Raw genomic sequence first — 12,917 nt, forward strand, 5'->3', positions numbered from 1 at the left:
ACACAGATTAGGGGAGGAACTGTCCAAAATGAATATATTATTAGGCATCGTATGTATGACAACCTCAGTGTCAGCTGGGTGGATGCAGCCTCGTGAACCTGGAAGACCTGCAGTTGCGGGAACGCGGGGACGTTTGTGGCTTTCTTTCTGCTTCAAGTGGGTGGCCGCAGAGCGGACTTGCTAGACGAATTGGGGTCTCTGGCCCAGAGTTTGCCAGCATTTGGGCATGCCAGAATGGTAAATACCGTAGGGCCTTTGGGCCTGTTTTAAATTGTTGTTGTTGGTCAGACATCCTCTAGGTTGTATTGCCGTACAGAGGTAACTTGTGGTCGCTGCGAAGCGGAACACTGTGACCGTGATGTGTCAAATGCGATAGTGGTTATCCATGGTGGACAGTGTTTGGTGGCGCTCCCTGGTTGAAAAAAGCTTGGAAACAGGAGTGACATCCACTTCCATAAATAGTTTGCCTCCGGAAACCCTACGAACCTGGAGAAGGGTTGAAAGTCACGCACACAAGTGTCAAGGACTTTTGTTCAGAGGGTCGCTATGAGTCACCTACGACTCGATGGTGCTTAACGACACAGAGAGAGACCAGTTGGCCTAGTGGACCAAAAGTGATTCTACCAAGCCAAAGATGGGTGACTCTAATCTGCGGCCCTAAGTCCTGTTTTAAATTGTTGTAGGTCAAACGTTCTTCTAGGTTGTATAGCCTTGAGTGTCCACTTGCTGTACAGAGGTGACTTGTGATATCTGTGAAGCTGAACACTGTGACAGTGATGTGTCAAATGCAATAACTGTTACTCATGGTGGACAGTGTTTAGTGGTGCTCTCCAGTTGAAACAAGCTTGAAAGCAGGAATGGCATCCACTTCCATAAATAGCTTGCCTCCAGAAACCCTATGAACCTGGAGAACGGATGAAAGTCACACACGCAAGTGTCAAGGACTTTCGTTCAGAGGGTCACTATGAGTCACTTACGACTCGACGGCACTTAACATCAATAACAACATGTATGACAACAACCCAGAGCAAGAGGTACATTGCAGAGCGGAGTAGGGGAGGGGTGGAAAAGGGGAGAAATGTGCAACAATGAATGAATAAAAAAATTTTTTTTAAAAAAATAGAACTGAATAGATAATGCGTATTCCAACATTACCTTGTGCCATAGTGCCAGATGCTTTATTTGGGTGGTATTCTGTAACCTTCGGAGCAGGGCTGTCTGGTAGATAATGGCAGTATCTCTATCTTACAGAGTTGAGAAATGAAGTTTAAAGACCTTATAGAATAAGCTTGAGAGCTGCAGCTCTGTAAATGGTTTCACTTGAGAGTCAAACCCAGGCAATCTGATTACAGAGTCCATTTACCTGTGCCTGATCTTTTGAACATTTGGGATGCACCTGAGGGCTGGACAGTGAATAAAAATGACAGAAGAAGGATTGATGCTTTTGAGCTGTGGTGTTGGAAAAGAGTACTGAATAGCCCATGGACTACCAAAAGAATAAGCAGATATGTCTTCTGAGAAGGTGCAGCCAGGGTGCTCCTTGGAGGCACAGATGATGACGCTTCGTCTCACATACTTTGAGCATGTTGTTAGGACAGGCTGTTCCTTGGAGAGGGACATCATGCTTGGAAAGGTGGAAGGTTGGCAAAAGAGAGGAAGACGTTCAACTAGGTGGACTGACACAGTGACTGCAGTAATGGGCTTGAGTGTGTCAGAGATGATAAGGATGGCACAAGATAGGACAGGGCTCAGATCTGTTGTTCATAGAGTTGCTTTGAGTTGTACTTGATTGCTCCTAACAACATTAGCAAGTCTATATAAAAATAAAACACAAAAGAGTGTTAATTGTATTGGTCTCTTCACCGGTGTATCTGGTAGACCAGTGGGGGGAGAAGGATACACTCTGTCTTCTCCAACATGATCACATTAGACTTCCTTCTCCCCAAGGACTTTACCATTATTCTTAACTGCTGGGAATCAACTCTTCATATGATCTATTTCTATCCTGGACATTCTCCTCAGTAAATGACGTGTTGTTCATGAACTTCTGACCTTGAGCATTGGGGTGCATGTGAGTTAATACGGAGGAAGGCAGAGCATGTACTTTCAACAAGCTTTCCATTTGATCTAGATCTTTCTGTCTCCTCTGTGAGTAACATGAACGCCTGAGAATGGAACAATAAGTTTCTCAGATAGCTCGTTCATGATGAGTGAGGAATCATACTTTCCTCTTCAGCAGCCATCCACCTCCTACCAGAGTCCTCAGTAAAAAAAGAAAAGAGCAAATGGGAAGTGGTGCTGGGAGAAGAACATGGAACTCCATTATAGCAAGCCAAGCTCATAAATGAGTGTTGAGAAACAAGCATTCAGACTGAGAAAGCAAGATGAAAGGAAGTAACGCTGGACTACAGAAGAGTCAGGAAAGGAGGTGAAGGGATGGGGGACCTTGGCCGGAGAGGCCATTAATGTTTGAAGTCTACTTTGATGGACCCACGGAGGCTGACAGATGGGTAGGTGGGCCCTGACTAAATGTGAGTCAAAGGTTGGAAGTAAAGAATGAGAATAATGAAAGATTCAAATTGTTTTGAGTACAAAGGAAGGGTTACTAATTCAGAGCTTTGGAGCAAAGGTGAAGGAAGGGTGGCTTCCTAAGAACAGGATTAGGAGAGGCAGTTTGGATTGGGTGGCAAATGGCTACCCTAGAAAGTGAAAGATCATGGCAAGTGTGGGTGTGTGTGTGTGTGGTGGGGGGGAAATAGCAGAAACAGACTGATTCACCCACAAGTGAAATAGGCACTGGGGGAGGTGAGTTGTCTGATAGATAGAGCAGTTGCTCAAGCCTGAAGCCTCCCGGAGGAGGGGGTTCACTTTACTGTGACTGTGGGGAAGGATTAGATGGAGAGTGGGAGCCCAGCTCCAAGCATGTCAGAGGAGGACTGTTACATAACCGAGCTCCTAAGAGTTAGTTTAAAAGTTAGGGGACAGGTAAGGATTCTGCTGTTTTTTGGGTTTTTTTTTAAGTCCTATTGCTTAAAAATCACCAAGGAAAACACACACACAGTTCAGTGTTGTTTCTAGAGGCTGCCAAGTTGATTTTTGACTCTGAAACTTTAGGTGACCCAGTAAAACTTCCCCATAGGGTTTCCAAGACTGTGATCTGGATGGGAGTAAATTGTTAGGTCTTTAACCCCTGGTGCCATTGAGTTGATTTAGACCTTGACTCTTTGGGTAAGGGCCTAGTGATTAACCATATCATGCCACCAGGGGCCTCTGCATGTATTTTGTGGTTTTAACAATGGGTGGGGGGTCAAGAAGAGCACAGATAGGGAGGCTGGTGTAAGATTGGACAGAATTTCTTTCTGTTAAGCATAGAGTTGCTATGACTTGGAGCTGAATCACCAGCACCTAGGGAAAAAAACCAGCATTTGCATAGAACATTGACCAGTCCTTTATAAGACTGTAGTCCAGCCAGTCATTTGTGAATGTTATCAGACCAATCCATTGGAGCCCCATCGTGCAGCCTCTGTGTCAGTTCACTGAGATCTTCCTCTTATCTCTGACCCTCTGCTTCACCATGCTTTATGGCCTTCCACAAGCAACATGTCACCAGGTCTTTTTTCTTCGGCACTTCTAGGTAGACTTGAACCCCTAACCTTTTTTTTAGTAGTGAGTGTGTTAACTCTTAGCAGCGTGAAGAAAATGACTTTCAATGTATGACGCAGGATAATGGAGAACGATCACTGAGAGTCTAGGCTGCCACTAGTGTCAATGTCATGGAAGATGATAAATGCACCAGAGAAAGAAACTTGAGGATAGCAGTGAAATCTCACAAGTAGAGTTTGAGAGGAAGTATTTTTCTTCTCCTAGTGGTGTTGGAGAAGAGTGTTGAATATACAATGAACTGCTAGGAGAACAAACAGGTTTGCCCAGACGAGGGTGAAACCGGGCTGCTCCTTGGAGGCAAGGATTTTGAAGCTTTGTCTGACATGCTTTGGACATATTGTAAGGAGAGACCAGTCCTTGGAGAGGGATGTCATGCTTGGGAGGGTGGAGGGACAGTGCAAGAGAGGAAGACCCTTGATAAGATGAATCGATTCAGTGGTTGGGGTAATGGGAGTAGGTGTGTCAGAGACAATGAGGTTGGCACAGGATAGAGCAGGGTTTAGGGCTCTTGTACACAGGGTCACTATGAGTCGCAAGTGACTCGACCACACGTAACAACAAGGAGCTCTGATGGCCCTAATGGCGAGAAGCTATCCTGCAATCTGAAGGAATGCAGTTTGAGGTCACCAGCTGCTCCAGGAGAGAATGATGGGCAATCTCCTCCTGTGCAATTACTGTCTCTGAAAACCCATCAGAGGGTCAGTTAGGGGTCAGTTCCGACTCTGCGGTACTCAACAACAACGGTGACTTAAAAAAAAAAAAAAATTCAAACTCAGTGCCGTCAAGTTGGAGCTGATTCCTAGCTGACCCTTCAGGAGCTGGTTCTCAGAAACTGTAAACCACACGGTCAGAAAGGCTGCTCATCTTTCTCCTGAAGAGCGGCTGGTGGATTTGAACTTCCTGCCTTCGCTGGTGAAACCTTTACCCTTAGGCCACCAGTTCTCCTGATTAGAAGGGAGGAAAAAATATTCCCACATTATTAACCTCCTCTCATATCCTTTATTTTTTTTTCTTTGAAGTATATATATATTTAAACTTCTATCTTCAAACAAAGCATGCAGGTAGAGGTCTTTGCAGCCCCACGTCTTCATCAAGGTAGGAAAAAGGGTTGAGTTTATTATTCATATGGTCACTCAGATTGAAAGTTGACTAAATGACACCCAACAACAAACACCAAAAACTCCTTTCCAAGACCTACTAGAAGTTGGTCAACATGGTTACAGCTGGGCAGGCTTCCAAAGGAGCTGCCTTCTTGGCGTGTGTGAGGAACTGAACACACGTGAACGTTCAGATTGGCCTGGGGAACAGCATGTCCCATCACCACTGCTGTGCTTTGCGTGCATTATCTCTATTGCTTGACCAAGTTTCTTTTCAGGTGGTTCTGTCTCATGATCACAGGAGCACTGGCCCTCTCAGCCGGCCAAAGAACTGTTTATCTCTGTAGTGTTTGGTTAGCTGCAATTTAGATACACAATTTGACCACAGACACTTTTACTGAGTCCCTGTTGGTGCCAAGTTCTGTGTTAGGTGTGGTGCTGAAATGATGTCTAGGGACCAGACCCGGCCCCACGGCTGATGATGGGGCAGACGTGTGAGCACAGAAACACAGCACGAAGGGAGGTCACGCTGCGTACGTGAAAGAGTGCACAGGGGGAGAAGCCACTGGACGGGGGTGGTAGCTGTTCTTTTCTTCCTCCCTTTTCTCCTTATTTTGCCATAAGCTGAAGTTAAAAGAGAAAGACATGTTAAAGAATTGAGCCCAGGCGGGAGGGAGGGTTTAACGGAGTGGAGGAATAATGTTTCCATGTCACCCTGGAGACCATAGCCTATAACGTTTTCCTGGGCAGAAGCCACTGCTAGTAGTTACGTCGCTGTCAAGTCGTTTCCCACTCATTGTGACTCTTTAGGACACAATATTCATGGGATCTCCAAAGCCATACTATTTATGGAAGTTGACTGCCACATCTCTCTCCCGTGGAGCAGCTGGTGGATGCGAACTTGCGACCTCTTGGTTAGTAGCCATATAACGCTTAGCTCCATAATTGCTGCTCCATAAAGAGCAGGGGGTTATAAAGCCTAGTGTTCACTGACTGCCTGAAAAGCCTTTAAAAACTGCCCTGCAGTCCCAAAACCACATGGTTCAGATCCACCAGCTGCGAGCAGGAAGGGCAGTCTCCTGAATGATTTACTGCCTCTGAAAACCCCCTGGAGGGTCACCTGTGAGTCAGTTCTGAGTCAACAGCGCACAATGGTAACAACACCACAGATAAAGGGAATATACTCTCTCTGTATTCTCCTGTTTCTGAAGTTGAATAGTAACTGGGACGCATGCCTCCTGTGACTGTCATGTCTTGTCTCAGAAACTATGGATTCCTGGTATATAGAGATAGACCTGTAGATCATTACGTTCTCCCTCTAAACAGCGTCTAGAATCAGAGTTACAAAGAGTGTACCCGAAGAAAAAAGCAAAAACAAAATCTAACCCCAAATCCAAAACAGATTTTGCATGGGCAAGCCAGTCCGCACCATCTAATGTTGGGGTCTCCAGGAAAGTATGTAATAAGCAATCAGTCTTTTCTTTACCTGCTTTTGAAGAAATAGATTCAAACAGTGATTCAAAGCTATCAGCGTCATTGCTTGTAGAACACCATCTGAAGGCGGTAGCTCTGTTGGCCCAATGAGTTTGCTAATTCTAGATCTGAGATGAATCTGCCGTTTTCAAAGCAGCCATGGACACAGCAGACCTCCCCCACGCCAGTGTTATTGCTGTGCTGTTGAGTCTGACTCATGGCGACTCCACATATTAATGGCGTAGAACCACTCCAAAGGGCTCCCTAGGCTGTAATGGTAACAGGAAGGATCCCTGGTGGTGCAGTGGTTAAAGGCTCAGCTGTTAACTGACAAGCTGGTGTGGCTCTAAGCAGGAAAGACCTGGATCTGCATCCAGAAGATAGCACCCCAAATCCTGCGTGGCACCTCTCCTCTGTTATGTCTCCGTGAGTTGGGACCAACTCTGCAGCACACAAAACAACAGTGTTAACAGAAGCAGATTGTCAGTTCTTTGCTTTCTTGAGTGGGCTTGAACCACCAACGTTAGCACACAGAGCACTCTGAAGGCAGACAACACCAGAAGGAAAAAGGGACTGGCTAAATTAGCTGAACAGGCCCAGTTAATTTTCTTAAACTTACCAATTCTATGAATTATTCCCTCCACATCCCCTAGGCAATGCCAGTTAAAGGCCAGAGTGTCTTTAAGGAGAATTATTCATCATAAAAACCAGGAGTAGGGGATTGGTGCTCCCCTCATGCATTTTCCAAGGTCTGATACATTTTTGTAGGTCAGGTGCTCTGGTTTTGTGGAGAAGAAATCAAAGCACAGACGAGGTTGTTGTAATTGGGGACCCTCTTGATCAAGGAAGCCGCCTCTGAACCTGATAATATGAGAAATTGGAAGAATGACACTCGACATTTGGTCATCTTTGATAATCCTCAAAACATACTATGATGTTGGTATGACTACCCTCATTTAACTGACAAAGAAATGGAAATTTAAAACCTCCACTGCAGCCCAGGAGGGCAACCAGTTAAGAGAAAGTACATGGAGCCAAGCCCATGTCTTAGAGATTCTATATGTAGGACGGTTTCATTCCTTTAAGAAGCTCTGCTAGTGAAGTGTGTTGCTTTTGGTGGCCTAGTGGTAAAGAGTTATGCAACCAACCCAAAGACACCCAGTTCGACTCCACCAGCTGCTCCACCAGAGATGGGCAGTCTCCTCCTGCGATTTACTGCCTCTAAAAGCTCTCTGTAGGGTCCACTGTACAGAAAGTCAGGCTCCCAAGCCAAAGTTGGGCGACTCTAATCCGCAGCCCTCAGGCCTGCCTTTAATTGTTTTTGGTGAAACATTCTTCTAGGTTGGGTAATCCTGGTATGTCCACTTGCTGTACAGCAGTAACTGATGGTTGCTGTGAAGCTGAACACTGTGACACTGATGAGTCAAATATTTGCGAGAATGGTTACCCATGGTGGACAGTGTTTGGTGGAGCTCCCCGATTAAAACAAGCTTAGAAGCAGGAGTGGCATCCACTTCCATAATAGCTTGCCACTGGAAACCCTATGAACCTGGAGAAAAGACGAAAGTTATACAGGTGTCCAGGACTTTCGTTCATAGGGTCGCTATGAGTTGCCTACGCCTCGACGGCACTTAACAACAACAACAACAACAACATCCACTCTTAATTTTGACTCAGTGGCATGTAACAGCATATTTGTCTGTTAGCTGAAAAATTTTAAGATTTTATAGCTGAAGTACAATGTTAATTTAGTGTGTTATAAATAAAGAGTTAACATTTTTGGCATGAGAAAATTTTTATACTCCATTGTACAAATTTTCTATTCCAAACACAAATGCTTTTAAGAAAGCATTTATGGGATTAACGGAAAGGCATGGGGATATAATTTAACTGGCATATCAAAATTCACAACATAATAAGCCAGGTGGCAATAGATTTTCTTGCATGCTCCAAATACTGGCACTCCATAAAATTAAGCTAAGGGAGTTATAAATGTTGACGGATATTGACTCATTACCAAGTCGCTTGGATTAAGACCATTTTTTTTTAACCAGAGAGTTAGAAGTCCACCCAAAGTCTTGAGCTAAGCAAGAGGATACATTTTATTTCTTCCTTTCCCCCTATGCGAGGCTTCAATAGCCCTTCCCGCTGCCCATCTCTGACTCATGAACTCATATTTGCCTTGAACTGAGTCATTTTTCCCTTACTCATATGCACTGGAGTCTTGTCAAAAGTTGTAATTCTCCTTTATTATCAGTCTCTGTGTCAATAACCATGTAATGTTGTTCCCTTTAGGAAGTGTATACGTAGGTTGTTCATAGGGTTTTCAGAGGCCTACTATTTCAGAAGCGGATAGCCAATCCTTCTTCCTAGTCTGTCTTAACTTGAATGCTCAGCTTTAAAACATTATCTGACAGACAAGCATTTTACAGAAAAATGCAGATTAAAGATATTTCCCAGTAGCAGAAATAAGCAATAGATCCCGTGTTTTCCTGACTCTTGTCAGGTGTGTCTTGGCCCACTCCTTTCCCTGCTCCATTAGCCTTCACTTCTGCTCCCACCTACTCCATTCAACATCTATCTCCCCTATCCAGCCCTTGATAAGCTGGCCTCTATGTCAATCTTTCTGGGCTTCTGTGATTGTGAACGTCTCAAGCTGCTGCCAGTTTCTTCTGCTGCGGGCAGTATCGCTTGACTTTGGGAGTCTTGAACTTTCCAGCTGCTCCTTGATGGCAAGGATTCTGAAGGTTCATCTGACATAATTTGGACGTCTTACAAGGTGGGGTCAGTCCTTGGAGAGGGACGTGATGCTTGGGAGGCTGGAGGGACAGTGCAAGAAGGGAAGACCCTCGATGAAATGGATTGATTCAGTCACTGGGTTAATGGGGGTGGGTGTGTTGGAGACAATAAGATTGGCACAGGATAGAGCAGGGTTTAGCGCTATTGTCGTACATAGGGTTGCTATGAGTCGCAGGCAACCAGATGGCACATAACAACAACAACAACAATACATAAGGTTGTATTCTCTTAACTGTAGTAAAACATTGTCTTTACAGAAGATAAAAACAAGGCATGTAAATATATCTAAAGACACATAAGGGGCGTTGGCTGAATAGGAATCCAGGTCTTCTGACTCCAGGCCACACAGGTTTTAGAATCACGTGTCCATTGGAGTAGCACATGACAGTGTATATAGGCCTAGGTCTGATTTCTGCCCCGCCTTCCTCGACCTCCCCGGGTGTTCCCTAGAGGGTCTTCTAGGCTAATTTTGTGAATTATTCACTCATAAATGTAGAGAGAGGAGGAAGCTCTGGTGGCTCAGTAGTAAGGAATTGCACTGCCAACACAAAGGCACACGGTTCAAATCTATGAGTTGCTCCATGGGAGAAAGAGAAGCAGTCTCCTCACATGCGATTAAACTGCCTCTGAAAACCCAATGGAGAGGTAGCTATGAGTCAGTTCTGACCTGATGGTACATAACAACTACAACAATGTCTAGAGAAGCAGTATGAAGTGAAAGTTAAGAGTATTGGAATTGGCTTGCTTACATAATCGTACTTTGACCTTGGACAAGATTTTAATTGGCCTGTATCTGTTTCCTTAAGTATAAAATGGAGGGTAAAAATAATAACTATGTCATAAAGTTGTGACAATTAAGATGATTCAAAAGTCCTCACTAAATGTTAACTGTTGAGGGTGGCATTAAATAGTGAGGTTGGATCGAATTCAGAGCTTCCTAAGACAGATTCTCGGTGGCTGATTGGTTTCTCAAAAAGCTGACACTCTAGTGGAACTTGAACTGAAACACAGTGGAAATGAACCTGATAGCAATGGCTGCCATGTTCTTCAGTAAGTCCTATCTGCTAAGAAGTTTCATACACATCTTGAATTCTCAAAGCAGCTCTTCAGTGCATGTGCTTCTAGGTACAGGGCTATACACTTCCAAATTTTGCCTGCAATTGGTGTCAGTGTTACCCACCTAAACTCCATGTTTAAAATACTATTTGTTGACAAATACAGCACTATTTTCTCATTTCCAGTCTTCTAACCCATTTGGATTCTTTTTTCCTTCTCCAAAAATCTTTTACAGTGGTTCTAGATGTCACACATGAGCTCTCATATTGCCAGGGATAAAAGTCTTCCACACTCTAGGACTCAAATATGTGAAATAGATCATCTGGGAGGCTGGGCTCTGTGAGGAGGAATGTGGCATCAGGATTAGAGGAGGTTTCATCAACAACCTCCATTATGCAATGTCACAACCTTGCTTGCTGAAACTGAGGAGGACCTGAGGCATATGCTGCTGAAGGTCAAGGACTGAAGCCTTCAATAAAGATTGAAGCTCAACATCAAGAATCAAAGATTCTTACCATTGGGCCATTTGGCAGCATCATAACAAACAGTGAAGAGACTGAGATTGCTTGGCTCCTCAGTCAACACTCTTGGTACCAGCAGCCAGGAAATCAAAAGACAAATTACATTGGGAAAGTCTGCTGTCAGAGACTTCTCCAAAGTACTGTTTTTCAGAACAGCGATGTCAGTTCCTTGTGACTAAGGTGTGCCTGATTCAGGCCGTGGTCTTCATAGTTACTTGCTATGCCTCAGAAACCTGGACAATGACTAGAGATGATAGAAGGAGAATTGGTGCCTTTAGGCTGTGGTGCTGGAGAAGAGTATTGAATATGTCATGGACTGCTAGAAGAGCAAACAGGTTCATCCTAGAGAGGGTAAAACCAGGCTGCTCCTTGGAGACAAGGATTCTGAAGCTTTGTCTGACATACTTTGGACATGTAGCAAGGAGGGACCAGGCCTTGGAGAGGGACATCATACTTGGCAGGGTGGAGGGACAATGAAGGAGAGGAAGACCCTCGATGAGATGGATTGGCTCAGTGACTCGGGTTATGAGGGTAGGTGTGTCAGAGACAATAAAGTTGGCACAGGATAGAGAAGAGTTCAGAGCTGTTGTCCATAGGGTCACTATGAGTCACAAGAAACTCAATGGCACATAGCAACAACAGGACTCGAATTCACTTAGAGAGGCTAAGAATAAATTAATCTGCTGACAGTTACAGAAACCAATTCCCTTAAATGTGAACTTTTTTTATTCTTTCCAAGCAAGGATGAGGGTGATGAGGCTTTTCCAAGAGAAGATTGGCAGGCCTTGTTTCAAAGTGAAAGAAAGACATAACAAATGACAATGACCTTTATCCCAGTAAGAGTTGGAGGGTTTGAGTGACATCACATCAGCTGGTAGGCACCTGGGATTTAAAAAGTAAAAGTATTTGCAGTTTTTACCTGCTTCAAATTTTTACTTCAGCTACTAGTTCTAACTGCTTTCTTCCTCATTCCCCATCCCCTTACTCTCATCTGCTTTAGACATTTGTGTTCACAAAATTACATGTCTCTTTTGTACCCTCTTGCCACAAAAATGAATATTTTCTAACTGGTCCAAATATTTGGAAATAACATAGCAAAATGGTTTTACTGGCTTGGCTAAACTTTTCTTTTTATTTTCTCCCTCTAAAGCAATCGTTGAAAATAATTACAGTGACTTCCATAAGTATTAGCTGAGTCCACTGAGCTCTTGTCTTACAAAATTTTACTGGTATTTTTTGTTTTATAAGCTGTAACAAGATTGGATTGACCTTGTAGCCCCAAGATTAGACCAAGCTAGATAGACCAAAAGGCCATGTGGTTCATAGTTGAGAATCTGAGCCAGTCTCTCTTGGCCTCCAGAAGGTCTTAAAGATTTTAGAGAACATTAAAAAAAAAAGTGTGTGTGTGTGTGTGTGTGTGTGTGTGTGTGTGTGTGTGTATGAAGCTATCTTTTCAGGGGGCCTGGTGATCTATTGGCAAGAAGCTGCACTGCAGTCCCAGAGGTACATGGTTTGAATCCACCAGATCCTCTGCTGGAGGAAGAGGGGCAGTCTCCTCCTGAACCACAACAACAACAGCTTATCTTGAGTATTTGGCAATGGATAGTCCGCTCTGAAGGGCTAATCCTGCCATAGAGAGAAAAATGGAGTAGGATGATGAAACATCAGACTGTTTTTTCCTTCAGCTCCAAAGAAAGAGAACGTTAGTTAACAGAGGGGAAAGGGACAGCCTGCTGGGGAGAGAAGGGACATATGTCCTGGCCTTTCAGAAGGCAAGCATGCAAATTCAGAGCATCCCAGCCACTGGAAATACCCAATTTCAGTGAGTTAGCAGAGACCTTACAGGTTGTAGATGCTGATGTTATTATTGTGTGCTTTTGAGTCAGAACCAACCCAGAGCTGACCCTCCAGCAGGCTTTCAGAGGCAGTAAATTGCACAGGAGGAGACTGCCCGTCCTTCTCCCATGGAGCGGCTGATGGATTCAAGCCTCGTGCCTTTGGGATTGCAGGGCAGCTTCTTACTGTAACCACCAGAGCAACCTACAGGTTGGAGTAAATCTTCCATATAACAACAGACTCATTCATGGCTGTTGAGTCACATCCAACTTAAAGCTGCCCCTCTGTTGGACTTCCAGCGTTGTCAGTCCCATGGATGGAGATTGCCCATCTTCTACAGACTTGCGTGTGGATCTAAACCACTAGAGGGATTAGCCTATGGGTTAACTGTCCAAATCCCTATGGGTTACACCATGAGAGTTCCCTAACTGAGGACTGTTCCTCTTTCTGCAGCAGAGCAGCTGGTGGATTT

This window comes from Elephantulus edwardii, unplaced genomic scaffold, assembly GCF_000299155.1.
Source record: "Elephantulus edwardii isolate Elephantulus edwardi_28Jun2011 unplaced genomic scaffold, EleEdw1.0 scaffold00014, whole genome shotgun sequence".
Lineage (NCBI taxonomy): Eukaryota > Metazoa > Chordata > Mammalia > Macroscelidea > Macroscelididae > Elephantulus > Elephantulus edwardii.